The sequence below is a fragment of the Panthera onca genome, chromosome D2 (assembly GCF_046562875.1).
Source record: "Panthera onca isolate mPanOnc1 chromosome D2, mPanOnc1 haplotype 2, whole genome shotgun sequence".
Classification (NCBI taxonomy): Eukaryota; Metazoa; Chordata; class Mammalia; order Carnivora; family Felidae; genus Panthera; species Panthera onca.
In genome coordinates, this window is record NC_138349.1 from 43,525,460 (window position 1) to 43,553,091 (window position 27,632).

The 27,632-nt window shown below is 41.9% G+C and overlaps 1 protein-coding gene across 2 annotated transcripts in view; it reads left to right on the plus strand.

Moving 5' to 3' along the window:
* Nucleotides 1–27,632, plus strand: part of GRID1 (glutamate ionotropic receptor delta type subunit 1) — a 696,363-nt gene that overhangs the window by 373,534 nt on the left and 295,197 nt on the right. The window lies entirely within an intron of this gene.

The window sequence follows — 27,632 nt, forward strand, 5'->3', positions numbered from 1 at the left end:
ACCCAACCAACTGAGCCACCGAGGTGCCCGCCCTAATGACCTCATCTTAACTTGATTATCTACACAGACGCTATTTCCAAATAAGGTCACATGCTTAGGTACTGGGGTTAGGACTCCAACAGATCTTTTTTGAGGGGACACAACTCAACCATAACCAAGGGCTAGGTGTTCATGGTGTCCTGAGTTCTCACTGAAATATTCTGTCACATTTTACAGAGAAGGAAAGCGGGATTCAGGGAAGCCATGTAACTTTCCCAAGTTCCTGTTCCATAAGTAGCAGAAGTAATACCTGATGCCTCATTTTGGGATTCCAGATCCAGGGCTCAATTCATGATGATGTCTTTAGGAGGCAGGTCCCCTTTTCCATCCCACTTGGGACACATCCAGCACTGTTGGCTGTATTATTCTCTTATCAGCCTTTTGCCTCATGACCTCTGGATGGGAACACATGGGTGTTTTTCCATGGAGAAGGAGCAGAGGTTTGTCTGCTGCCCAAGAAACACCCAGAGATGAGCTACAGAAGGAGGAATCAGAGCTGTCCTGGATAACTCCCAGCTTTGTGAGAGCCAGTAGAGCCTTGTGGTTGAGAACTCAGGGTCTGGAGTCAGACGTGTTAGCTGTGTGACCTTGCACAGTCACCTGGTTCAGAAATTCAGTTTCTTCATCTATTACATGGAATTAAAGTTTGTTTTGACATCTAAGGCTCCTAGTGTGATGCCTTAGGTGTAATAAGTACTTAAACATTCACAGAAGAAGAGAAAGTAATCCAGGATAATACACTTAAATGCATCACTGCCATACTTTGTTTTCACTTGATAAATACTGAACACTGTCATTCTGGGCTTGGTTGTAGGTGCTGGGGATCCAGTGGGGAGCAAAACACCTTGATACTGTCAGGCTGGGGGCTGTGGTGTGGTACCAGACCCTTGGGGAGAAGACCTCTGAGCTGGGATCTGATGGGTGAGGAACCTAATTGTGACCCGATCTAGGTGAGTCCCAGGTGGGAGGGGAAGGAAGGGGAGAGCATTTCAGGACCTAGTACAACGTTTGAAACATAACGAAGATGGAGTGGCTTTGGTCTCTCCTGAGACTAATAGGCAGCCATTGAAGGCTTTGAAGCCATGACTGCTATTATGATATTTGTGTTTGATTGAAAAGTTCATTCTGGCTGCTATGTAGAGCTTGGATAGAGGTGACAGTTGTGGACTATTGAAGACCAGGTAGGAGGCTATTGAGGTTGTTTTGCCAATAGACAAAAGTGGCTTGGTTTAGGCCAGTGGATAGACCTGGAACCTGGCAGGAAGCCTGGCCTCCTGGCTGCTTCCTGATCCCTGTGGACTATCATCTGTCGCTGAGGATATCCATACTGTAGCCCTTGGTTATGGTTGAGTTGTGTCCCCTCAAAAAAGATCTGTTGGAGTCCTAACCCCAGTACCTAAGCATGTGACCTTATTTGGAAATAGCGTCTGTGTAGATAATCAAGTTAAGATGAGGTCATTAGGGCGGGCACCTCGGTGGCTCAGTTGGTTGGGTGTCTGACTTTGGCTCAGATTATGACCTCGCACTCTGTGAGTTCAAGCCCCGCATCGGGCTCAGCACTGACAGCTCAGAGCCTGGAGCCTGCTTCATATTCTGTCTCCCCTCTCTGCCCCTCCCTTGCTCACACTCTGTCTCTTTCTCAAAAATAAAATAAAAACATAAGATGAGGCCTTTGGGGTGACTATATGGGAACACTATAGGGTGAATAGTGTCCTTATACAAGGAGAAATTTGTACACAGAGACACAGAGACACACAGAGGGAAGACGATGTGAAGACACCATTCACAGCTAAGGAGAGAGGACTGGAACAGATCTTATCCTCTAAGCCTACAGAAACCTTGATCTTGAACTTCTAGAATTGGGAGAGATGAATTTCTGCTGTCTAAGCCACTCAGGTCTGTGGTACTTTGTTACAGTAATCCTAACAAATGAATACCTGTTTTTCTCTTTGTAGAGAAACCTGGAGACCTACAAAACATCAGCACCTGGGTCCCACTCTCGGAGATGCAGATGTGGTTGTGGGTGGGGTCTCTCTGGGTGGGGCTGATGAGTATCAGGGGCATGGGAAGGGTGGGTTGCAGAGCACAGGTCTCATGCAACCCTTCTTCTGTGCTTTTGCACCCTTAGTCCTCAGATCTATCCATGGAGCCAGTCTACTAGAAACCTCTGAACTTGGTATTCATTATGCCCCTAGGGCCTTCAGAGTCCCCTATACAGTGGTAGCTTTTGTCATGGGTCCCACAAGAAAACAAGGTATGGAATTTGCCATAGTCTCTGTGTCTGGCACTGTTATTTATTTAGGTGTAGTGGGAGGAGGTTGGACATGGGAGTCAGAGAATGCAGCTCTGCTACTCCCTGACTTGAACTTGGCCAAGATGCTTACTCTTTCTGAGTCTCTCTCCTTTTTTAAAACCCGTGGAGTGGAGCCATGTCCTTGCAGGGTCCCTATAAGGATGCAGGGAGGATGTGCATAAACAAGGCTTCCTATACAGTTGGGCAGGCTGTGTTCTGCACAGGATGGCCAGGGGCTGAGTCAGAGCTGGACTTGGCTGGCACACTGGTCACCACCCCTTCCACACTGGTCATGTTCTCATAAACTCCTACAGGCTGGGATGTCCCTGTATGTCATGGGTGTCATGGCATTCCCAGTATGTAGTTGGTATTCAATGAGTATTTGCTTTTTCCCTTGAAGAAACTCTTCGTTACACAACTTGGAGGTGTGTCTTTCAGAACTTAGTGAATATCTGCTTCCTCCTCCCTGGCATCATGATCCAAGCAACTGAATGTATTTCCCTTTTTTGTTCTTACTATCAGGAAGATCAAGGCCATTAATTCTTATGTTGGTACAATTGTAGTTCCCTTTTCTCTTGTTCTAATTGATTATGCTTTTTTTATGTTGTATCAGTTGATTAGATAAATTCTTTGTGTAAGCTACTCCGGTTCCTTTGAGAAAATGTTTACAAGCAAATGCAATATGTTTTCAGACTTTGGCCAGCATATCATGTGGCTGTTCTGCGTCCTTTAGTCTGGCAGCCAGTCAGAGATGAGTGGAGTAGCCCTGGCAGCTACATGGAGTTGAGCCCGAACCCCAAAGATGTGGCTTTCGGGATATTTCTTTGATCACAGGGTGAGTGGGGGGAGGGGGGGATGCTGGATGGTCTGGAAAAATGTCCATCTCTCCACCATTTATTGATGGCTTTATTTCATATAGCAAGCAAGAATTATAAGGATAACCCCAGGTTTTTGGGGGAGCTCCAGAAGGTTAGCAAAATGCTTTTAGAGAGTTGGATAAGTTCCAGGGCCGCTTTGGCCTTCTGGTCCAACTTGAACTGGTTCTCATGAGGGCCCTGCCATGGCCATCAGTTATCATATCTGCCATCATGCCCATCCTCCAGTGCATTGGATACTGAGGTCAGCCTTGCCAGTCTGTTTAAATAGTAGTTAGCGTTTCACCTTCAGTGGAGGGACTTTAGCAGGTAGTGGGTTTTTGCGATGTATAGATTGGCCTGGTGTTTCCACATGGGATTTGAGGGTTTGTAATCTAATCCAGGGAAGCAAAGGAGATAATCTCACAGCATTGTGTCCTGAGGGGTCAGCCTTGAGGGTGCATGTGCAAAAGTGAGAGCTAGGCTTAGCAGGTTTGCATGGGGATCTTGCTTCGGCCTGCTCCCTTTATGTTGCTAGAAATGTTCCACAACTATTTGCATTTTCCAGATCTTTCTCTCTTCTGGAATTGAAACCTCACTGCCCGTGTGCTGAACTCAGCTCAGAGATGTGTTTGTGTGGCCTACACAGTGTTTTTCACCGTGTCTACTGGAGCCCCTTTAGATGGGGTGTGTACCCTTGGGTCAGGCCTGGCTATTAGCCCTCCTTGTGGACTCTTCCCTGAAGCCTGTTCCCTCTCTCCTCACCATCTGATCTGCCTGGGGCAGAGTATGTGTGGCCTCTACCATCTGCATTTTCACCACAAGAGGCTGTGGAGTGGAAGAAAAACCTTTTCTAAGCATCTACTACACGTCACTCACTTCTCCAACCATTTTTACATCTCGAGTCTTCTTCCAACTGTAGTAACGCTACAATGTAGACATTCGTTGACATTCACAGAGGAGGGGCTGTCCCCCAAATCAAGTGTGTTAAGCATCCTTGGCTCCTACATAGGTTTTATGGGCTTCACCTCTCCCCTGAGAGCTGGGCTTTGTCAGGGAGAAGACTGCACTGGAATTCATGGGCCAGTGCTTGCTGCTTAGAAATAAGTCCTCCCTAAGTGCCTTCCATATACGGCAAGAGGAGGAGAATGGTTCCTTTGATGATTTCAGATCACTTACGGTCCCATGGCTCACAGATCAGTTCCCATTATGGTTGGAGCAAACTGTTCCAATGTGGTATATTTTCCCGGGGACTGGGGAACTCTGGATTTTTGTTTTTGCCTGTTATCTGGGGCTTTTGAAGACTGTCAGGACTGAAGGCACAAATTTGCAGAGCATACACAGAAAGAAGGAGATGTGGCTATGGCTGACAGAGCAGCTGCTGTAGGGACACTGGGAGATAGGAGGGCTCTGTCTCCTGGGAATCAGCTTGGAATGTGAGCACCCCTCTGTTGGTGTACACGCAGGGCAGGGCAAGGGGTGACAAGGGGCAGGGAGGCTAGCTGGCTGGGTTAGGTTTTCTAAGACAAGGAGGCAGTAGCTCGCTCTTTCATCTCTGAAGAGGACCAGGCATAGGTCTGATGAGCAATAGCTCTCACTGCCTTCCCTTGGTCTAGAGGAATCCCTACTTCTTGGGGCAGTGATTCCAAATCGTTTCATTGCTGGCCACTCTAGTAATTGTGCTGTATTGATGGAGCATGGTCCTGAGGCATGATTAATGTGGATCAAAGTGCTCAGCAGAACACGGCCTTACAGACAGATTAATCTCTGCAGGAAATGATCACAGTTTGATCGCTGGTCATTTTGTTTTTGCTTGAAAACAGAACAAAAACTCAATAATCAAATTAGAGAAAATAAAGGCTTTTATATTAATGAGAAGAAAGGAAGAGAATAGCACAATCTTGTCCAGGTTCTGAGAAGGATGAGACATACAGTGCAGAGGCATTCATGTCTATTAGACGATGCTCGCCAACCCAGCGGTTAGCTGGCGAGGTGAACAGAGAGAGAGAGGGCCCTTGCACCTTCAGTGAGCTCTCTCAGGGCTCCCCTTACTCTCACCAATGGCACGCCATTCAAGTGATAGATTTTGGAAGAGTAATAAAGGAAAAAGTCTTAAATAGGTTAAACTGTTCTTATAGGTGAAATATATATTACAAGAAAAAATCACTATCATCTTTTTGGGGGAGCACAAATGAACCTAGTTTTTGGGCAGATGGCCTATGTAAGAGCTTGGCCTTGAGCATTGACTTTCTTTTTTTATTAACTCCTTATTTTTTACTTTAGAGAGAGCATGAGTTGGGGAGGGGAGCAGAGAGAGACAGAGAATCTTAAGCAGGCTCCATGCTCAGTGCTGAGCCTGATGTAGGTCTCGATCCCACAACTCTGGGATCATGACCTGAGCCGAAATAAAGAGTCAGATGCTCAGCTGACTGAGCCACCCAGGTGCCCTGAGCATTGACTTTCTTGATCATCTTCTCGATGGTCTCTTGCCTTATGAGAACTTGTTGAAGTAGGGCTACTTGGAGACTCACTGACCACAAGTCTGGACCAAGAAAAGCCAGTCCTTGGAATTTGGGGTTCCAGCCTAGACTACTATAAACTGGCCCCAGCTCAATGTCCACAGGGAGGCCAGTTGGCTTCCCCTGTTTGAAAATTCTAGGATGACCCCTAAGCTGATCCCAGTCACAAACTAGCCATCTGCTAGGTCTCATCAAGCATCTTATAGCTTTTTGGCAATTTTATTTCCTATATGACAGAGGATTTGATGAAGACAATTGCTATCTTGGCCCTAAATGTGGACACTGTGGAGGAACCATTTGGTGAAGTGGAAGTGAGGGGAGCCTTGTGACAGATTTCCCAGATGACCTTTCAGTTTCTGAAGCCAGGAAGGGAAGGCTGGGCAAAAGATGCTCTCACCCTACAACTTGGTAAGGGGAATTGCAAAAGTCCCAAAGAAATCCCAATATTTTTGTCAAAATAAGGAAAGATGACTCTTTGGGCTGTAGAGGCTCTGAAATGAATGTGGGCACATAATCGTGAATACCTCTAGTGGAGATAGGGAATGTCTGAATAAACCAACAGAGCCATACATGGAGATTTTGGAGAAATTCATACTCAGGACAAGAATATATAATAGGACTGGGGATGCCTATTCAGATTTGTATGAGGCCCTTCTAGAGGAAACAGGGAAGCATAGAATTTTAAGCAGGTCAATTAGGTTGATGTATAACTTTAAGCATATATCCAGAGGTTATTGATCCACTGATTGATGTCAATCAAAAGAGGACTTCAATATTGGCTCTGTCTCCTTCAACATGTCCACTGTCTGTGAAGAGCTGTGGCACAAAGATCAAACATTACATGATGACAAGTCAAGAAGGATGGCTCTGTAATCAGTGCCACACAAGCCCACTGTGTAATATATAGAAGCCTAGGTAATATGGTGCTGTCAGAATTTGTTTATTTACTTGAGAGATGATGATTCCAAATATCTCCAATGACTGGCACAATGTGTCAGAGAACACAAGATAAAATCTAAAACATGCAAAACCTGAAAGGTTCGAAAGGCCAATTGCAGTGTTTGGCCTAGAATTATAAAGAATAATAATACCTGACATTTACTGAGTTCTGCTACTCATCAGGCATGATGCTGAGTGATTTTCAGACATTATTCTATTTAGTCCTCATGGCAGCCCATGAGTTGGCAGGGTGATAATCTCTATTTTATTAAAAAAGAAAACTGAACCTTGGGTTTTAGGTAAATTTCCCTAGGTCATATGGTATAGTAGATGAAATTATTGTCCAGAAAGTATTCATTCCTATCCCTAAATATCCTCCAATAAGTTACTTCCATGCACTATTGATTCTGGACCTGGCCATGAACTTGCTTTGACTCATGTTATGTGGGCAAAAGTGAATGTGAAAGTTCTGAGTCTAAGCTTTCAGGGGTGGGGAATGTTTCCCCTTGTTCCTCCATTTCTGACCACAACAAGAAGAGCCTGCCCCAGGTACTCAGTGTCCTCTCACCTGAGCCACAGGAATGAGAATGTGGAGCGGGGCCACTCAGCTGACCCAAAGACCTGCCAGTGGGAGAAGTATGTCCTCAGTGTTGTATGCCACCAAGATTTTCTGGTCATCACCTAGCAACACTAACTGATACATAGCTCCAGTTTGTAGATGAGCTGACATTCAAACCCAGATAATCTACTCCAGAGTCCATGCTCTTTGGCATTTCACCATATCTCACTAAAAAAAATAAAGAAGAATAATTGAGGTGACTTACAATAGTCCCAGATAGAGTCTTTCGGGTAAATATAAAAAAGTCTATTCTCAATTTATAATTGTAGTTCAATCTCTATCAAAATCCCAATCATTTTTTTAATTGGACTTTTACAAATTGATTAGAAAATTACACTGGCAAGGGGCACTTGCGTGGCTCAGTCAGCTGTGTTTAACTCTTGATTTCGGCTCAGGTCCATGATCCCAGGGTCGTGGGATGGAGCCCCTGCTTAAGACTCTCTTTCTCTGTCCCTCTCCCCCACTCGCATTCTCTCTCTCTTAAAAAAATAAATAAAAAGAAAATTACACTGGCAAGGGAAACCTGGTCAATATAAAATACTTCAAAAACAAGAAATAATGAAGGGGACAACTATTAACAGACTCTAGAACATATATACCAATAATTAAATCAGAGAGATAAAGAGACACTGTGCAAAACAAATTTATAGCAACAATAAAGTCTGTAGGAGATCCTATTACATAAAATAACTTAATAGAAGATAAAGGAGGAATCAAACACCATGGAGAAAGGAAGGATTGTTGACTAAATGATTTTGGCAGAATTTATTGTTATTTTGGGGGAAAATAAAGCTACACACCTCATCGTGTGCCAAAAATAAGTAACAGTTCTATTAAGGAATTAAGTAGGAAAAAAAATCCTGGAAAATAAGGAAAAGATAGGTCACAAGATTTTTCAGATAATTTTCGAAAATGTAAAGTGATAAAAAATATTACAAAGGCAAATACAGTTGACCCTTGAACAGAGTGGGGGTTCGCATGTGCAGTCAAAAACCTGCATTTAACTTTTGATTCCCCTAAAACTTGACTACCTAGCCTAATGTTGACTGGAAGCCTTACTGATAGCATATACAGTTGATTAACACATATGTTATATGTTACCGGTGTTATATATAGACCATATTCTTAGCATAAAGTAAGCTAGAGAAAAGAAAATGTTAAGAGAACCATAAAGAAGAGAAAGTACAGTACTGTGCTGTATTTGTCCAAAAAATCCACATATAAAATATAAGTGGACCCACACAGTTCAAACCTATGTTGTTTGAGGGTCTACTGCAGACACAACTTTAAAAAAATTTAGAACTAATTTTATAGAAAAAAAAAAGAAGAAAGATAGTGGAGGGTAGAGTAACAAATGCTATATATATGACAAGTTGGAAGTACTTACTTTGCCTCTTTCAAATCAGTGAGGCATACATTAGAGCTTAGATTTAAAAAATGGGCAAAAGGCATGAATGAACAACTGACATCCCAAAAAATAAAGTTAGTTCACTTCAAAAGACGTTTATCAAATTCCTTCTCTGTACCTGGCCCTGTGTCAGATACCAGCATTTCAAAAACAAACATGGCAAGATGGAGAACTACTTGAGTAATCACAGAATTACAAAATAAAATGGAATTTATGAAATAATTTTATGTGTATTGCCTGTGATTAAAAGTTATAATAATGCTGTCAAGGTTGTGGTAAAACTGTTTATTCATTGTGGGTGGCCAAGTCAATTAGGAAACCATTTTGCAAAACATACCTAAAATCATACCTTTTGACCCAATAATCTTGCTTCTAAGAATTTAGACTAATGGTATAATTTAAATGAGAAATGCACGAATACATAAGCATTTCATTGCAGTGCTATCTATCATACTGAAAAATTGGAAATGACCTCAGTGTTCAGTGCAGGGAATAGCCAAGAAAATTATGGGTGTAGTCACCCTATAGACTTATTCTGCAGCCAATAAAAATTATAATTATAAAGACTATGGGAAATATTTATGATGTAACAGTATGTACATTTAAAAAAGAATAGCAGACTTGTATCTATGGGGTGATTATAAGTACATAAAAATTAAATATGTAAGTGGACAGGGACTGGAGGGCTCTGGAACTTGACAATTTGTGAGATGGTTGGCCTGGGGGAGAATTTCCTTTTCCCTTTGCATTTGATTTCCATTAGGGTTGTTACATCTTGCAGTAACAAGTAACAATAATAATAATATTAAAAATGTTTTTTTTTTTTTTTAATTTTTTTTTTTCAACGTTTTTTATTTATTTTTGGGACAGAGAGAGACAGAGCATGAACGGGGGAGGGGCAGAGAGAGAGGGAGACACAGAATCGGAAACAGGCTCCAGGCTCCGAGCCATCAGCCCAGAGCCTGACGCGGGGCTCGAACTCACGGACCGCGAGATCGTGACCTGGCTGAAGTCGGACGCTTAACCGACTGCGCCACCCAGGCGCCCCTTAAAAATGTTTTAAAGTTGTAAAAGGACAGAATGAGGACAATGGGTCCTAGCTGTGCATAGGGGAAAACAGACTTGGAAATTTTAGTTGACTAAGAGTTCACTATGAGCCATCAATATTTTGAGTCAGTAAAAAATGCGTGGGAAATCCTTGGTTGCTTTTATTGAGACACAGCCTGAGGCCCATGGGACATGGGGGAATAGACATGTGTGCTAGGTGCTGGGGCAGACCTAGGCTAGAATCCTGGATGCAGTTTTTTAAATAATTCATTTTGTTTGATGTTATTTAATATATTTTAATTTCATCTTTGATAATGTCATTTAAAAAACTTTTTAAATCCCAGTTTTGTAAAGTACATAAAAACATTGATATTTAAATGTACAGCTTGATTCCGTTTTTACATATGTACACTCCTATGTAACTGGCACCTGGATCAAGATGTAGAACACCATGTATTCCGGAAGGTTCCATCATGTTCAGTTAGTCCATCAATTAGTCCATCAATTAGTCCATCAGTAGTCCAATTCTCATCTATTTCTCACCTGGTGATAACCATTAACTTCTTTCACTGTCAGTTTGTTTTGCCTTAACTTCATATAAATGGAATCATGCAGGCTGTACTTTTTATGTTTGACTTCTCTCGTGCAACATAATGTTTTGAGACTGCTCTGTATTGTTATGTCTATCTGGTATTTGTTGCTTTGTAGAATTCCATTATGTGAGTATACCACAATTCATTTATCCATTTCCTAGTTGATGGTCATTTGAGTTATTTCTAATTTTGTGATATTATGAATAAGTCTGTTGCTAATGTGTTTGTCCATGTCTTTGGTGGACATATGTTTATTTCTCTCAGATGTATATATAGGAATGGGATTGCTGTGTTATAAAATAGGCATATGTTCAGCTTTAGAAGATGCTGCCCAACTTTGTTCCAAAATGGTTTCAGTTCTTACTCCCACAAACAATGTGTGAAAGTTTCAGCTACTCTACATTCTCACCAACACTTAGTGTTGTCAGTCTTTTTAATTTTAGGTCTTTGGAAGGCAGTATAGTGGTGTCTCACTGTAGTTTTAATTTCTATTTCCCTGATAACTAAAAATCATTATTTTATTATATATATATGTATATTTTATAGTTTTTAGCTCTGTTTTGTTTATGGGGGTCCCTTAGGAATGTCTATATACAAGTTTTTATCATCTGCAAATAGAGATAGTTTTACTTCTTCCTTCCTACTTCTAGATGCCTTTTAATTTCTTTGCTTGTCTAATTGGCATGATTAGAATCTCCAATACAATGCTGAGTAGAAGTGATATCCAATGGTGGACATCCATCCTTGTCATGTTCATTATCTTAGAGGGAAAGCATTTAGTCTTTCATCATTAAGTGTGTTAGCTGTGGATTTTTCATAGATGTCCTTACAAAGGTTGAGAAAGTTTGCTCCTATTTCTAATTTGTTTAATATTTTTATTATGAAAGGGTGTTGGAGTTTTTCAGATGCTTTTTCTGCATCATTGGAGATAATCATGTGGTTTTTGTCCTTTATCTGTTAATATAGTGAGTTGACTGATTTCAGTCGTTAAACAAATCTTTTCATTCTTGGAACAAATGTCCTTGATCATTGTGTATAGTCCTTCTTATATGCTGCTAGATTTGGTTAACTATTATTTTATTGAAAACTTTTGTGTCTATCATGGGAATTTACCCCCAAAACCAACAGCACACTGTACACACTGTATGTTAGCCAATTTGACAATAAATTATATTTAAAAAAAAAAGAAAACTTTTGGGTCTATAGTCATAAGGGATGTTGGCCTGCATTTTTCCTTTCTTGTGATCTTGTTGCCTGATTTTAGTGTCAGGGTAATAATAGCCTCATAGAATGAGTTGGGAAGTGTTCCTTCCTTTTTGGGGGGATAGGCAGGTGGGTGGGTGGAGGAAGGTTTGTGGAAGCTTGATATTAATTCTTCTTTAAATAAAAATTTGTCAGTGAAGACATTTGGGCCTTGGCTTTTCTTTGTGGGAAGGTTTTAAATTACTAATTCAATTTACTTACTTACTGAATAAACTTACAAGTTTGTTCAGACATTCTAGTTCTTCTTGAGACAGTTTCAATAGTTTGTGTCTTTCTAGGAATTTGTCCTTTCACCAAAGTCATATAATTTGTTACCCATACAGTTATTCATACAATTCTTTTATAATTATTTTTATTTTTGTAAGGTTGGTAATGATGTCCTCTCTTTCCCAATCCTACTAATTTGAGTCTTCTGTCCTTTTTCCCTGGTCAGTCTAGCTAAAGGTTTGTTGATTTTGTTGATCTCATCAAATAACTGACTTTTTTGTTTACTTATTTTCTCTATTGTTTTTCTATTTTCTATTTCATATATTTTTACTCCAAGCTTTATTATTTCTTCCCTTTTGCTTGTTTGCATTTAGTTTGGTCTTAATTTTTTTTTAACAGTTACTTAAAGGGAAGGCTAGATTGCTTACTTGAGATCTTTCTTTTTTAAAAAAAGAAGTCTCCCTCTAATCACTGCTTTCACTGCATGCCATGTTTTTCTTTTTTTCATTTATCTCAAAGTATCTTTAAATTTCCTTTGAGATTTCTTCTTTGAAATATTGGTTATTGAGGAGTGTGTTGTATAATTTCCATACATTCATGGATTTTTAACATTTCTTTCTGTTTTAGATTCCTAATTTAATTTCACTAAGGCCAGATAATACACTTTATGTGATTTTAACCCTTTTCATTTCATTGAGGCTTGTTTAATGGTATAGTATATGATCTGTCTTGGAAGAATGTTCCATGTGTGCATGAGAAGTATACGCATTCTTCTCTTTTCACATGGAGGGTCCTCAGAAGTCTTTTAGGTCCAGTTGGTTTATAATGTTGGTCAGGTCTGTTTCATGTTGACTTTCTGCCTAGTTGTTCTATCAATTATTGAAAATGAGGTATTACAGTTTCCAATTGTTATTGTTCAGTGATCATTTTCTACTTTCAATTCCATCAGTTTCTTTTTCATGTGTTTTGGGGGATCTGTTGTTACATGTGTATATCTCATATATAACATATTACATCTAGTTATATGATATATGTGTAATAAAATTAGAATTAAATAGAATTATATATGTAATGCAATTAGATATAATTATTATATCTTCCTGATGGATTGACACTTTATCATTATAAAATATCTGTCTTTATCTATTCTAACACTTCATCTTAAAGTCTATTTTCTCTGATATTAGTCTCTTTTGGTTAATGTTCCCATGGTACATCTTTTCCCATCTTTTCCTTTTTACCTATTGTATCTTTGAATCTAAAGTGTGTTTCTTATTGACTGCATCTGGTTGGATTTTTAAAAAAATTCATAAATCCCAGTCTTTTCCTTTTGATTGGAGTATTTGATTCATTTATAATTAATGTAATTACTGATGGAGTATCATTTGCATCTTCCATTTTGCCATTTGCATTCTGTACACCTTATATCATTGTTTCTCTATTCCTACATTACTGCCTTATTTTACATTAAGTAGATATTTTCTAGTGTAGCCTTTTAATTCTGTTTTTGTTTTTTATTATACATTTTTTGAGTTATTTTCTTAGTGGTTGCCCTGAGGATTACATTAACATTTTAACTTAAAACAGTCTAGTTCAGATTAATAGTGGCTTAATTTTAATATTATATAAAAACTTTAATATAGCTGTTTGTAGTATTATTGCCATACAAATTAAGTGGAAAAGTGATGACCAGAGAAGTGATGACTAAGGCAGTGGCAGTGAACTAGGGCAGGAACGGTTGGAGTGGAGAGAGAAATTCAGTAGTGGAATCCCTAGGGCCTGGGACCTGGTTGCACATGGAGGAAAAAGTCAGAAGAATCATTTTGTGTCTGAAAAATGTAGCTTGTTCCACATGAAGAATTCCATGGAATCTATGCTTCAGCTGCCTTTAGCAACATGTCTCAGAATCCACAATACAGTTGTAGCAGCAGTGAATAAAAGATAAACAATACTTGTCTCAGGCATCAACAACACAGATCATTCTTCCAGGCTCCCCTGACTGGGTTGGGCATCTTTTCTTAGGCTCACAGATAATTATCTCCCATGGAGCACTTAGCATAATATTTTAAACTATCTGCCCATGTGCCTATATTTCCCTGTAAACTGTGAGTGCCTTAAGCATAGAAACTCATCATTGTGTTGCTAGCTTGTCCCAGAGTAGGGGCTTCACAATTGTGTGTTGAACTAAGTGTAGGTATAGTAGGTTGGGAGGAAGAGGGAATCTAGCAGGCTAGTACTGATTGATTCCATCAGTTCCTAAATCCCTCTGCCAGTTCAGGACCTCCCAAACCTGAGCAGTATGCTTAGTGTCTTCACCCCAAAGAGCTGAGAGTCCACAGATTATGGCCCTGATATCCAGTGATCAATGTGCCCAGAGTAGGCAGCATCATGATTACATATTGAATAAGAAACTTTAGCCTTCTGACTCAGGATGTCCCATTCCAACTTGTCCAGTGCCTAATTTGCATCTGCAGTCCTTGTTCTGTTCATCTGCTGAAGTCATGTGAGACTTTGGCCCCTTTCCCAGCCTCTATAGACACTTTCCCTCCAGGAGCTTGTGAGGTCTGCGCTAACTTGGGAGGAAAGGCTTACTGAACTAGGGCTCCCATATTTGCTTCTGCATGCTTAGCAGGACTGTGGTCACCTTCTGGGACTGGGCCCATGCATACTAGTTAGGTACGAGATTGTCATGGCCCTCCTCAGAGCTTAAGGCACCTAACCTCATTGGAGCAAGGGTGGCCCTTGAGGTATAGTGGTTTCTCCAGCTCCCTCATCTTGCTTTTCAGGATCCCTGCTGAGAGCTCTGAGAGTGCCTGGATACACTGTGATGGTGTATTCTTTCCTCCATCCTCATTTGGGGAGCTAGTCTGGCTGTAAGCAATATAGATTCCCTGGACATCACTTTTAAGTGTAGCTTTTGAACAGTCATGGGGTTTGCCGGGTACTTAGTAATGCCACTTAGTTGAGCAAGGACTTTTTCTGATTTGAGAGATAGGCAGCTATAGGTTGACTTCTTTTTTTTTTTTCTTTAATTAAAAAAATATTTATTTATTTTTGAGAGAGAGAGAGACCATGAGCATAGGAGGGACAGAGAGAGAGGGAGACACAGAATCTAAGCAGGCTTCAGGCTTGGAGCTGTCAGCACAGAGCCCAATGTGGGGCTCGAACTCATGAACTGCGAGATCATGACCTGAGCCAAAGTCAGACACTCAACCAACTGAGCCACCCAGACTTGAGCATTGAGCATTGAGCATCTGACTTTGGCTCAGGTCACGATCTCGTGGTTTGTGAGTTTGAGCCCCACATCTGGCTCTGTGCTGACAGTTCGGAACCTGGAGTCTGCTCATGCTCTTTCTGTCTCTCTCTCAAAAATAAACAAACATTAAAAAAAATATTTAAATGGAGAAGCAAAGTGGAAACTGGAAGAGAAGGCTGTAGGGAGGACCACCCAGGTCCAGCCACCAGATATTAAGTATTTTTGTCGCCAAAAATGCAAATCTGTGGATGTTGGGAAAGAACACTGAGGAGGGAAGGAGGGAAGGAAGGAAGGAAGGAAGGAAGGAAGGAAGGAAGGAGGGAGGGAGGGAAGGAAGGAAGGAAGGAAGGAAAGAAGGATGGTGTAACTCATAGGTCCTGAGGTCTGAAGCCTTGGAGCATATGCTTCCTTTGGCCTCAGAGCCCCAGTGGTGGGAAACCACCTTAACTGGTCTCGGCCTGACAGTGCTCCTCATACAAGGTCGCCGGTGGGTGCTGACAGTGAGTCTGTTCATGGCTTCTAGACTGACAGATACATGAGGATGTGTTCAGCACAGCTAATGAGCCTGGTGATACTGGTGGGCAGGCTGTGTGAGGAGAACCAAGTCCTGCATGATAATAGGCCTTACGTTTGGGGAGTAATTTAGTGTTTTTAAAGCACTTTCATATACATGATTTCATTCTAATCTCAGAGAAGTGCTGTGAATGTGTTATTACCACTCTGTTCTTTCTGGAGGAGAAAACCTGGGCTTAGAATGGTCTTGCCACTCAACCAAGGTGGGGACCTCTCCTGAGATTCTTGAGGCCCAACTCTGGAGCTCTTTACTCCCATGACCAGGACAACCATACAGGAGACCTGTTTTCCAGTGTGGAAGCAAAGACTGTGTGTGTGGAAAGAAAGGCTCCACCAGGGAGGCCTCCCTCTGGCAGTCCTTTTGGTGAAGGCAGGGGTTAGTAGGGAATGCAGCAGAAGCCCCTCTCCCTCCCTGAGTGGTCAAGTCCACATCAGGTTTAGTGTTCTCAGAAGACTGAAAGGAAGGTTTTCCCCAAGAGAGGTCAGTGCTCAAATCACACACCCAATTGGAGAAAGCAATGGTCCAACTGAGTGAGGCGGGCATAGAGATAGAAGTTATTAAAACAGACTTCATTCATTCATTCATTCATTCAGGTATTCATCACACATGTACCAGAAAGTGGTAATGCCAGGCATGGTGCAAGATTGTCAGGGGTTGGGGGTCAGGAGGAGAGATACCCAGGTAAATAAAACAGAGCCCTGTCCTTGAGCCCTTGGCTGGTAGAAATATACAGTGCTCTCCCTCCCCAGCATGGCCATTGCCATGTGGGTACATGTGGGTCACTGTGCACATGGAGGTACAGAGGAGAGCACAAAACTGAGGGCCAAGGAAGCCTTCAGCAAGGAGGGGGCTCCAGACCTGGCTGGGAAGGCCCACCATGCAGTGATACAGGCATAATGTCTTCTGGCTTGCATGCCCTATAAACCCGGCATGAGCACCTCTCCACCTGTCTCAGGGTTGGGGCGGGGGGCAGAGTGATACGAAAACTTTGCTCCTGGGAATGGAAGATAGGGTAATCACTTTGGTAAACAGTCTGACCATTGCTTATTAAGCTAAGCATAAATTTACCTTATGAGCCTACTATTCTGCATCTAAATATTTACTCAGAAGCAATGAAAACATAGGTTCACATGAAGACTTGGACATGAATGTTGAGAGAAGCTTTAATCATAACAGAAAAAAACTGGAAATATCCAAATGCCCATCAATAGGTGAATAGCTGAAGAAATGGTTATATATTCGGGTAACAGAAAACTACACAGTAATGAAAGGAAATAGCTTCTTGATACATATGGTGATAAGGATGAATCTCAAGAACATTATGTTGAGCAAAGGAAGCCAGATGTACCTATGATTTCATGTATGTGAAGCCCTAGAAAAGATTCATCTGATCTATGGTGATATAAAGCTGGTCACTGGTTTCCTGGGCTGAAGTTGGGTGGGAGCTGACTACTCAGGGCACAGAGAACTTTCCAGGGTGATGATTATGGTGGTGGGTGCATAGATGTATCCGTTTGTCAACACTGTGACCTGCACACCTCAAAGCTGGTGCTGGCAGAGTGCTGGGCAATGTCCTGGAGACCCCCTGCTGTACCACGTCTCCCCTGCTTTGTCTGCTGGGTTAGAGGGAGGCCCAACGTTTCCCAGGACAGGGTCCATAGTCACCAAATCAGTGGAGAGGTGTTACTGAGGAATGCTATATTAGGGTTCTCCAGAAACACAATATATATATATATATATATATATATATATATATATATATATATATATATAGAGAGAGAGAGAGAGAGAGAGAGAGAGAGAGGTTTATTATATTATGAGGAATTGGCTCACACAGTTATGGCAGCTGAGAAGTCCCAAGCTCTGCAGTTAGCAAGCTGGAGACCCAGGAGAGCCAGTGATGTAATGCAAGCCTGAGGCCAAAGGCCTGGAACTCAAGGAGAGCCAGGGTACAAATTCCAGTCTGAAAGCCAACAGGCTGGAGACCCATAAAGACCTGATGTTTCAGTTTGAGTCCAAAGACTGGAAAAGAGCAATATCCCAGCTCAAACAGCCAGGCAGGAGGAGTTCCTTCTTGCTCAGCCTTCTAGTTCTATTTAGTGTTCTATTGATTGCATCAGGCCCGCCCACATTAGTGAGGTCAACTGATTTTACTCAGTCTATTGATTCAGATGTTAATCTCATCCAGAAACACCCTCACAGACACACCCAGAATAATGTTTGACCAAATGTCTGGGTACTCCGTGGCCTAGTCAAACTGACACCTAAAATTAACCATCACAGGGATCATCAAGGGCCTTGGAGCAGCAGATGCGTATGGTATTTCATGTTGTGTGCACTTACTTTCAGTGTACCGGGCTACCTGTGGGGGAGGGAAGGTAGTTTGTAACAACCCCCTTCTCCAATAGAATCCGATTTCCCTGCACAGGCTCACCTGCTTTCCATCCCACACTCTCCCTTCAATCCACGTTTAGAATCTCTGCTGCCACACTATTCAAGAAAATCAGTATTTTCTATAGAACCTTGGCCACGTTGAGGTAGGAGTGATACATGAATAATGCAGCTGTGGGAAAACAAGCGAGTCAGGCTCCATGTGTTCATTCATTTATTCATTCATTGCCTAACTCAACACATTTACTAAGCACCTACTTATGTGTATCAGACGCTAAATGCTGGTGACATTTGTGGGAGCAAAGACCAGACAGGGTCCCTGCCATTGAGGAGATTGTGCTCCAGCAAGAGGCTATCATCCATAAATAGTCACCCAAGGAATTCTAATTCAAACTGCAGACCTGTCCATGAAGGAGCCATGTGAGATCCAGGAGTGGGCCTGGCTGACCTAACCAGCAGGGTGTCAGTGGGGGCTGTCCTGAGCACGATGGCCCCAGGTCTGGGAGGTTTGCTTTTGTTGCCCACTCGCTGGATTCTGCCATCACTAACATGACTAGCAAGCACATTTCCTGACCTCACATGTTCCATTTTCATTTTAATCAAAAGTTGTAATCCTCCTTTTGGGAGAAGGTCCCTGTTTCCAGCTGGTCTCACCATGGCAGGTGATTGCTGACTTTGCAAAGCTGCCTCTGAGTGGCAGTTTCATCTGATCAGACAGACAAAACATCCTAACCCTTACTTCCTTCCCATTAACCCCTGGTCTCTCCACCTCTGGGGAAGCGTTTGTTGTTGGGGGGAGTGTGGCTGACCTCTGAGATGGGTGCAGGGAGAGAGCATGGTGCACAGCAAACAACGTGGAGGCTTGTGAAGCCAACCCTGGCTGGGAGGTGGGGTGTCTGAGGCAGGTGCGCCCTGGGTGTTTGGGATGTTCTTATTTTCATTTTCTCTGTGGGGCATATTTATCCTTTCCTCCTTCCGTGGCTCTTGGATTTCCTTTTGGAGAACTGCCATTTACCCCTGTGTATATTCTGGGGACGGGCGGGGGGTGGGTTTTCCCATCTACAGATGCCAGAAGGGCCTGTTTCTTCTCACTGACTGGGACAACCAGAGGGAGCACCAAGGCCTAACCTGACTGATCACATGCTTTTTGTGGGGCTTGGAAAATTGGAGGGTGAAAGAACCAGCTAGAGTTCGTTCATCTGGGGGCATGGGTCTGGGAGCAGACTGGTTACCCCGTTCCTGATCCAAAGTCCACTTCTGTAGTTTGTTCTTTGATCCTCTGGAGCTGCCTTATATCCCAGCTTCATTCACCAGCCTTTGGCAGTGATTCTGCGAGTTCCCAGATTCTTTCCAATAATTCCCCAACTTTAATTAGAATTAATTTCTGTTGCTTACACTAAAAAACCCAGTGGTGATGGTAGCTTTCTGGACCCTTTTCAAATTGATGCTTCCCATTCCCCACCTGTTCTGCACTGACCTCATGAACATGAGCAAGGGCATCTTCAGTTTAGCTTGGTGGACCTCTTTGAATTAGATTTTGTAGAGTCCCGGCCCATGTAGGGACGGTTTCTCTGATACTACTGAATGTTTGGTCGGCTTATGGTGATCAGACCACATGCATGAGCACAGACAAGGCTAGGATGGTCTCTTGGGGTCAAAACTGCACTTAATCCCCATATGCTCCCATTTTAAAAGAGAAATCCGGAACATCTATTTTAAATTCTTAATACATGACATTCATAGAACGTATGGAAGTTGCAAACCTCCTCCTGAACTTTGAAAAGAGTGAGGATTAGCGTCTCATGAGTGTCCAGGGAAGAAGAGTATTAGGGAGGTTTGGGCTAGAAGGAGCTTGCTGGAATAGGAATTGTTTGGGAAAGGAGTTGGCACAGCCAAAGAAAGGCTCAGGTGGTCAGTGGTGCCCAGTTGTAAGGACCTTGCTCTGGACTTCTAGAGTCCAGTATTTGTCTGGCAGGGACAGACCATTTGAGGCAGTAGCTTACAGTCTGATTCAGGAAGTTATTTTGGTTAAAATTAAAATGAGAAAAAAATATGTGTATAATGGAACATGAGCATAACAGGTGTTGAAGGGAGAAAGGATGAGATGTCTGGCTGGTAGTGAGGCTGTCCAGTATATCAAGCATCATACATCCTGAGTAACCATGTCTGGACTTTAGCCCTTACATAGAGGTCCAGAATTGAGACTCAATTCTGCCAGGGTGTCTGGAGGCCACTCAAGCTGGTCAAGCTCACAAGAAACTGTTGTGCTTGTCAGATCCCAGTTTTCTTGTCATACTGAGAATTAGGAAGGGCCTGGGGGCCCATGATGGCTGGTAGCTGGCCAGCTGGCCCTCTTGTGAGCTGAGCTGGAGGAGCTCTCTGGGAGTCCAGCAGCATATGGGTACTGGGGGTGGGTGAGAAGGAAAGGACTGAGGGACGGGTTGGCTGTACTGTGTGTGCTATGACTTTGGCAGATAGGGGCAAAGTATCTGGCATGTAGGATGCCCAGTAAAGCTATTAACTAATGGATGGGCTGAATGAAGGAATTGGAGGCACAAAGCCTCCACCTGTCTGTCTACAGAGACCTTTCTGCCTCACTGGACTCTTTTGGTAGCTGGCTAGAGCTTTCTTTCTTTCTTTTTTTTTTTTTTTTTATTTTTTTATCCCAGGCAAAACTGGAGGCCTGGAAATACTTTTCTTTCCTTTGCCCTGCCCATGTCTTTTAGCAGAACAATCCCCTTAATGAGTTCATGTTCCCAGGCCATGCTATTCTTGCATTGACTGCAGAGACCTTTCTAGGCAGAGGGCCAGGTATGGGGCTAGACCCTCCTTTACTGATTTCACCAGTTTTATTCCTGAAGGAGGCCCTTGCATGCAGGTTCTTGGTACTTCCATGCAATCTAGATGCATGTTCTGAGGGGCCTCTTGATTTCTGTATATGTTGCTTATTCATGGCTAGGGGTTTGTCATCTTGATACTACCACCAGTCCCTGTGAGCTGGGATTCTGGGCCAAGGTCCTGGAAGCTTCTGTTGTCCTAGTTCTTGATGGGTGAGCAAGTTCTTTCTGCACCATCCAAGGGACAGGTGGATGGATTCTCTCCTTTGACCCCCAGCAGCTCATCATCTGAAGCCATAAGTCACTGAGGGGGGTCAGCGGTCCTCCCCTCCCCACTCCAGCACATGCATGCTTTTCCCAGGGGAAGGGGCCAAGTTTCCATAGTTACGTGTAGGAGCATTTAGTATACTTGTATCTGTAAACTCCAATCTTTTACACCTGTTTCAGAGTATGTGCTAGAAAGAGAGAAAAACCTAACGTTCAGAGAGTGTCTGCAATGGGTTTGACACTTTATATCCAGGACCTCATTTGAATTTCACAACAACACCTTGGGGAATTGTGGCTCAGAGGGATTAAATGACTTATTGTAGATTGCACAATTAGTAAGTGTCTGAGTTCACACGACTTCAACACTCATCCACGTAATTTACTCCCTTGATCTTCATTTTTGGGGTTTAACACAGTTCAGCAAGATTGTGAGGACCTGGAAGGCTGATGTAGGGATGAACATCACCAGGTTTTGTTATTTTCTGGTCATATTAGAGTTCAGAGTTTATCAGAGGAGCCACGTGGCATAGTGATGTTGTTGGTTTAGGGACAGCTTTCTCAACTCTAGCAAGGGCCAACTATCTGTATTTGGTGAGTTAATCTCTTCTATAATAAAAAGGTATAAAGATGTTTTTTTTGCCTGCCAGGAGTGCTAATTAAAGGGTCATTGTATTTTCTGTATTTGTGACTTAATATTTTAATGTAGCCTTAATTTCTGAAGATTTCCCCACTACTATTAGTCACTCTCTGTTTGTTAAATAGTTAGGACATGGGAAAGAGACGATGTTGATAATCACTTGGCATACTTTGATACAATGATTGGCATTTACTGATTTGCAGTGGAAGTGCAGTCCTTGCTCTTAAAGTTTATATTTAATTGAACATCCTGAGAGTACCACCCAATTATTATCTTCATGAATGGCATTTCATGGTGTGGTTTTCTGGGGCCAGAGCTTCTGGCTGGCCTCCTTCTTGCCTCCATTTTGTATACTTGTTAATTCTGGGTCAGTTTCACCTGCTCTCCGAAATTTGTGGAGCAGTCCTAGCCTCCCTTCTATCTGACTTGGTTGTGAAGTGCCGAATCCCAAGTTTAGAAGAATTTATTTGGAAATTATTTTTCCCTCTTTTGTAAATTAATTTCCTTTCCTGCAAAGACAGCCAAAGCACTACAATGATTTTCTACCACAGAGAGGTAATGAGGCTTAGGGGAAAATGTTTAATAGGAAAACATTGTCCCACACTGAGAATTAGAAATTCTGGGTGGAGAAGAAGCTGATGAATATTAAAACCGGAGAGTATGATGTTTCTGGATGAACATTTATGTGAGGGTGTGCATGTATTATGCTGGGAAGGAGTTATGTCTGTGCCTTCTTGCATATTATGGATGTACCTAAGTTAGAGACACTGTGAAATGGTTAAACACTTAAAAGCCCACAGGGGCTGAAGCAAGGGAGAAAGATACATGCTAAAAGTTTAATGTTGGGAAGCCAAGAATACTCCAGAGTCCAGGGATTCTGCCCAGGGGGAAGCCTTTTTTGTTTTTTGTAGTCTGGGAGTTTCTTCTTACCAAATATTCTATAAACTATATAATTCTCTTAAGATGACAGCTCAGATCAGTGGGGGGAAATGCATACCAGAGAGCCCACAGCACTAAACTGTAGTTCAATGTGCGAGACCCCTTTCTGTTAATTAAAGTGGCAGAAGAGTTTATTTGGAGAGGGAGGCAAGTATTGGAGGAAATCAAACCTCCTTAAAAAACAGGTTTCACACAGATACTGAAGGCATTGCCTCCATGTCACGCTTGATACAAAAGTGCCCATCTCATTACAGATGAACTGGGGGAATTCGGATACATTGGGAATTTACTTAAACTGGGGGATTTAGGAAACACTGAAAAGGATCAGTAAAAGAAAAGAATTTCTAAAACAGCACATTTGTCTAGCTTTCCCTGTGGATAGAGCTTTTTAAAAGGCCATTTTTGTTGTTCTCTGAGTTGATTTGAAATTTCCGCCCTGCTCTGGAAGCTGGCTTCCTTGTGCTGTGTTTACAGGTTTGCACCATGCCTATCATCTACTCCTCATTTACTCCAGACTGTTAACTCTGCTGAGTGCTCCCTCGTTCCTCATTCACACAGCCCCTCATGCTTGTGTCTCACAGTTCCAAGAACGCACTGCGCTACAAGGGATGGAAGGGGGTCAACATACAGCTTGTTTTTAAGAGATTTGTTAGGGGAGATGGGACATTACCTTAGACCTTATTCCTTATTTGCACAGCATGGCCTGCAGATCAGTGAGCACTTTACTTCCTGGGGAAACGAAACACTCAGAAGGAGGGAGGGGCGTGGCACGGAGGAAGGGGTGGGCCTACTCTAGAATGTGGATTCCGGAGAAACCCAGCTTGATCCCCTGGAGCAGGAGTGATGCTTGGAGCATGCCTTGAGGTGTGATGGCCAGCTTTGGTTCTTCAGCCAATGCTCGCTGGGTTGTGGCCCTACAGGTAACTGACTCCCAGGTACCTCTGGGGTTCAGTTGTCCCTGGGGAAGGTTGTAGGTCTGAGCCTTTAGCCCAGCACCCATACCCTCTGGGGCAGGCTTGTAGCAGCTGGCCCAGTAAAGGGGATCCTGGGGGACATCTAGGTGGGGCACCAATGGCATCTGTTGCAGCTGTGGCAATAAAGAGCTTTAGATCAAGGTAGAAAATAATAAATGTTTAAAGGTTTAAATAACGTGCGATTGGAGTTTAAAAAACATAGAGGGTACCTGGATGTGGGAGCATCTGGGAAGACTGCATAAGAGACCTAGCAAATGAAAAAAATCTGGAGAGCTTTGAGCTTTTGAACATGTGTTGGGGCTAGTCTTTTGGTTGTATGTGACAGAAACCCAGCTCAATTAGTGTGCACAGAAATGCGGAAATGGGATATGTAAGTGAACTTAATTTGGAGGTCTGAAAGGCACACGTTCAGGAATCTGTCTGTACTATTATTTGCCTGCTGATCAAACTCAATTCTGTCTCATTCATTCATCCATTCATTCGACAAATAAGGGTGCATTGTGTGCCACACAGAGCTCCCCTGCTCTTATGGGGCTCAGGGACCAGTTTTCCCCATGGTGGGTAGGATGGTGGCTGGTAGCCCCAGCCCATATTTTAATGACTTCTCATCCCAAGGAACATAGAGGGTGAATCTGTCCCTACGTTCATCTGGCACCTCTCTTAGAAAGGCTGGGCTTGGTCTGACTTGGGTTATGTTCCTATGCTGTGAGTTGGTCACTGAGAAGAGGAGGTTGGGATCCTCTAGTGGCCAACTCTGGAGTGGTATCTTGTGAGTGCTATTTGATTAGAACCAGATGAGGTTCTATAGGGACCATTTCCAGATGGAATGGGTGAGCTAGACAGGCCCCAAACGCTAGGTGTCCACCGTGTATATACTCTAGGCCAAGGTACAAGTCAGGATGGGACCAGATTTAGGAGGATTCTGAATTCTAGGCCAGGACTTCAGACTTTATTCTGTAAATCACAGAGGAATATAGGGCCTGGCATCATTAACAGTGAGTTTAGGAAGATCACTTCTGCTGGAGGTTTATACCAGGCATAAGGTTTATGGGATTTGAGAACTGATTAAATTAGAGGATGAATCAAAGTTGGTTGCAAGGCTGTGCATATTTTGTTATCTCATAGGCCTTTTGAGATATTCTCCCCTTTTATTCCTTGCCAGGACTATTTATTATAGTCTGGTCAGGTTTGGATTCTGGGAGCCTCCCACATCTGAAGCTGTATCATTTTTAAGAGTCTTAGTCTTGCTTTTCTCTGGGTGTTTTACAATCCCTCTGGCCAAAGTCTGGAATACATTTGTGATTATATAGAGCTTCACCCTCCCTGGCTAGTGCATGCTATTAAAATGACAGGGCCACTTTTTCTCAATGTTCTGGCCATTCCTATTCCCTGAACCACTTCTTAGATCCAGAAGAGTACCATCTCCTCCATCCCTTCCTCTACCTTCTGAGGTGGGCAACTGTCACCTCCAGGTGTCTTAACCACTGTTCTTGGTTTAATGGCTCTTCAAGCAGATACCTTTAGAGAATTTAAATTCCCTATTGCTTCTGCTCTCTATTTCTGTAAGTGGAAAAGGAAGGAACTTAAGTTTATTGATCATTGAAATTCCCCCCATGTCCTGTTAGTGAGGAGTAACTCTTGTTAGGTTTCCTTATTTAACAGGCATATATTCATCTGTCGGTTGGTCTCTCCATCCATTCATTCATCCATCCATCCATGCATCCATGCATCCATCCATCCATCCATCCATCCATCCATCCATCCATGTGTTGGTCCACCCATTTTTATCTCTATATCCCTCCGTGTCTGTTTCCGTCTGTCTGTCTCTCTTTCCTCCTCCATCTATAGACACACACACACACACACACACACACACACACACACGTACTAGGTAAACCACCAGGCATTTTTTTTTCATTCAATTTCACTCATTAACATAAACTCATTTAATTCACACAACCTCCCTGTAGAGGTAGACGTTATCTCCAATTGAAATGAGGGCATTGAGTTTCAAGGAGGTTAAATAATCTGTCTAAAAACACAGAGTTAGTTTTGGAAGTGCAAGGATGGTAGTTCAGAGGGCTTGATGTAAAGATTGTGCTCATTAGAGCACAAACAATGTGGCAGCATCATCTATAATAGCAAGAAACTGGAAGCACTGTAAATGAAAATCAATAGGAGAGTGGATGAATAATTTAAGGTTTATCCATAAAACGGAATACAATGCAGCTTCTCAAAAGAATAACTTAGACCTACATACACAAAGGGTGGAAAATGTCCATGATCTATTGTTTCATGAAAAAAAAAAAGCAAATTATACAATAGTGTATGTGTATGATTCCATTTCTGTTAATATTATATCTTTGTATATGCATAAAAAGAGTCTGGAAGGATGCCCAAAAGTGTGCAGTTACCAGCAGTTACTTCTGGGGAATGAGATTAGGGGAGAGAAAGGAATTTTTAATGAAGACTTGTTTGGAATTTTTATAAATATTATTATTTATATATTTATATATTATTTAATAATAAATATTATTTTAATAATAAAATATTTTAATAATTATCATTTTAATAATATTTTAATAAATATTATTTTAATAATTATTTTAATAATATTTTAATAAATATTATTTTAATAATTATTTTAATAATATTTTAATAAATATTATTATTTTAATAATTGAATAATTATTTAATAATTAATAATAAACAATAATATTTAATAATTTTAATATTTTTATTATAAAAATTTAAAAGCCTATTTCATGACTTTCTCACTCTGATACCAAGGGAGGGCTGACCTCTCCCCTCCCCACCCCACCGCCTCCTTCCTGGGCATCTCTTCTGTTTTCACAGCAAGAACTCTTCCCTTGTCCTCTCTGCCCAGAGTCAGCATTGTGTCCTCATGGCTCCACTTGTCTGCCATCCTATGTGGGCTTGAAGCTTCTTTTATTTTGTATACCATTCTTGATCATAAAAAGTAGTATTTAATAATAAAAATGTAAATTCAGGCAACAATGCACTATCACATTACCTTTCAGAATATTCAAGTGATTGAGGAGGGGAGGTTATTACATACAAATTTTTTTTCCATGAAACACATGTTTTGATTTAAAAAATAACATATGCTTAGGAGCATTCAGAATGTCAAGACAGTTGCAACTTTTTTTTTATCAATTATAAACTGTGTTCATTTCACAGAGCAATGATTTAATATAAGTTGTATCAGAAGCAAAACTGCCATCCCATATATAATTTGTGTTATACACGGCCTGCTTTAAATTTCCATGCCAATTTACAGCCCTCAAATTGTATCATAGGAGGTTAATGGCTATTGCAAATCTTCCTGAAAGACAGGGTTATCTTAATGCTAGATTTAGTACTCTGCAAACAAATGATCTTTTATATCTTTGTTATTTCAGTAATATTTTGTAAAAATCATGGGAGATGTGCACATGAGTTCATTCCTTTGGAGAAAAGGAAAACTTGCATTAGAAACAACTAATCCATCAATTTATCTTTGGCTACCTCATCTTCCTCTTCTTTCTCTTCCTTTTGTTGTTTCTCTTCTCTTTTTTAAAATGTATATTTATTTTTGAGAGAGAGAGATAGTGTTAGCAGGGGGAGGGGCAGAGAGAGAGGGAGACAGGGGATCCAAAGCGGGCTCTGTGCTGACAGTAATAAGCCTGATGTGGGGCTGGAACTCACGAACCATAAGATCATGACCTGAGCCAAAATCTGACGGTAAACCAACTGAGCCACCCAGGCGCCCCAACTTCTCTCACTCTCTTTTTTAAAAATACACTCTATTTTGGAATAAGTTTTGGTTATTGAACATAGTACACAGGGTTCTCCATCTCCCTTCACCCAGTTCCCCCTAATGTTAATGATCTGATCTCATCAATCTTATGTTACCCCACACGGTACATTTGTCAAAACTAAGAAACTGACTTTGGTGCATTACCATTAATCAAAC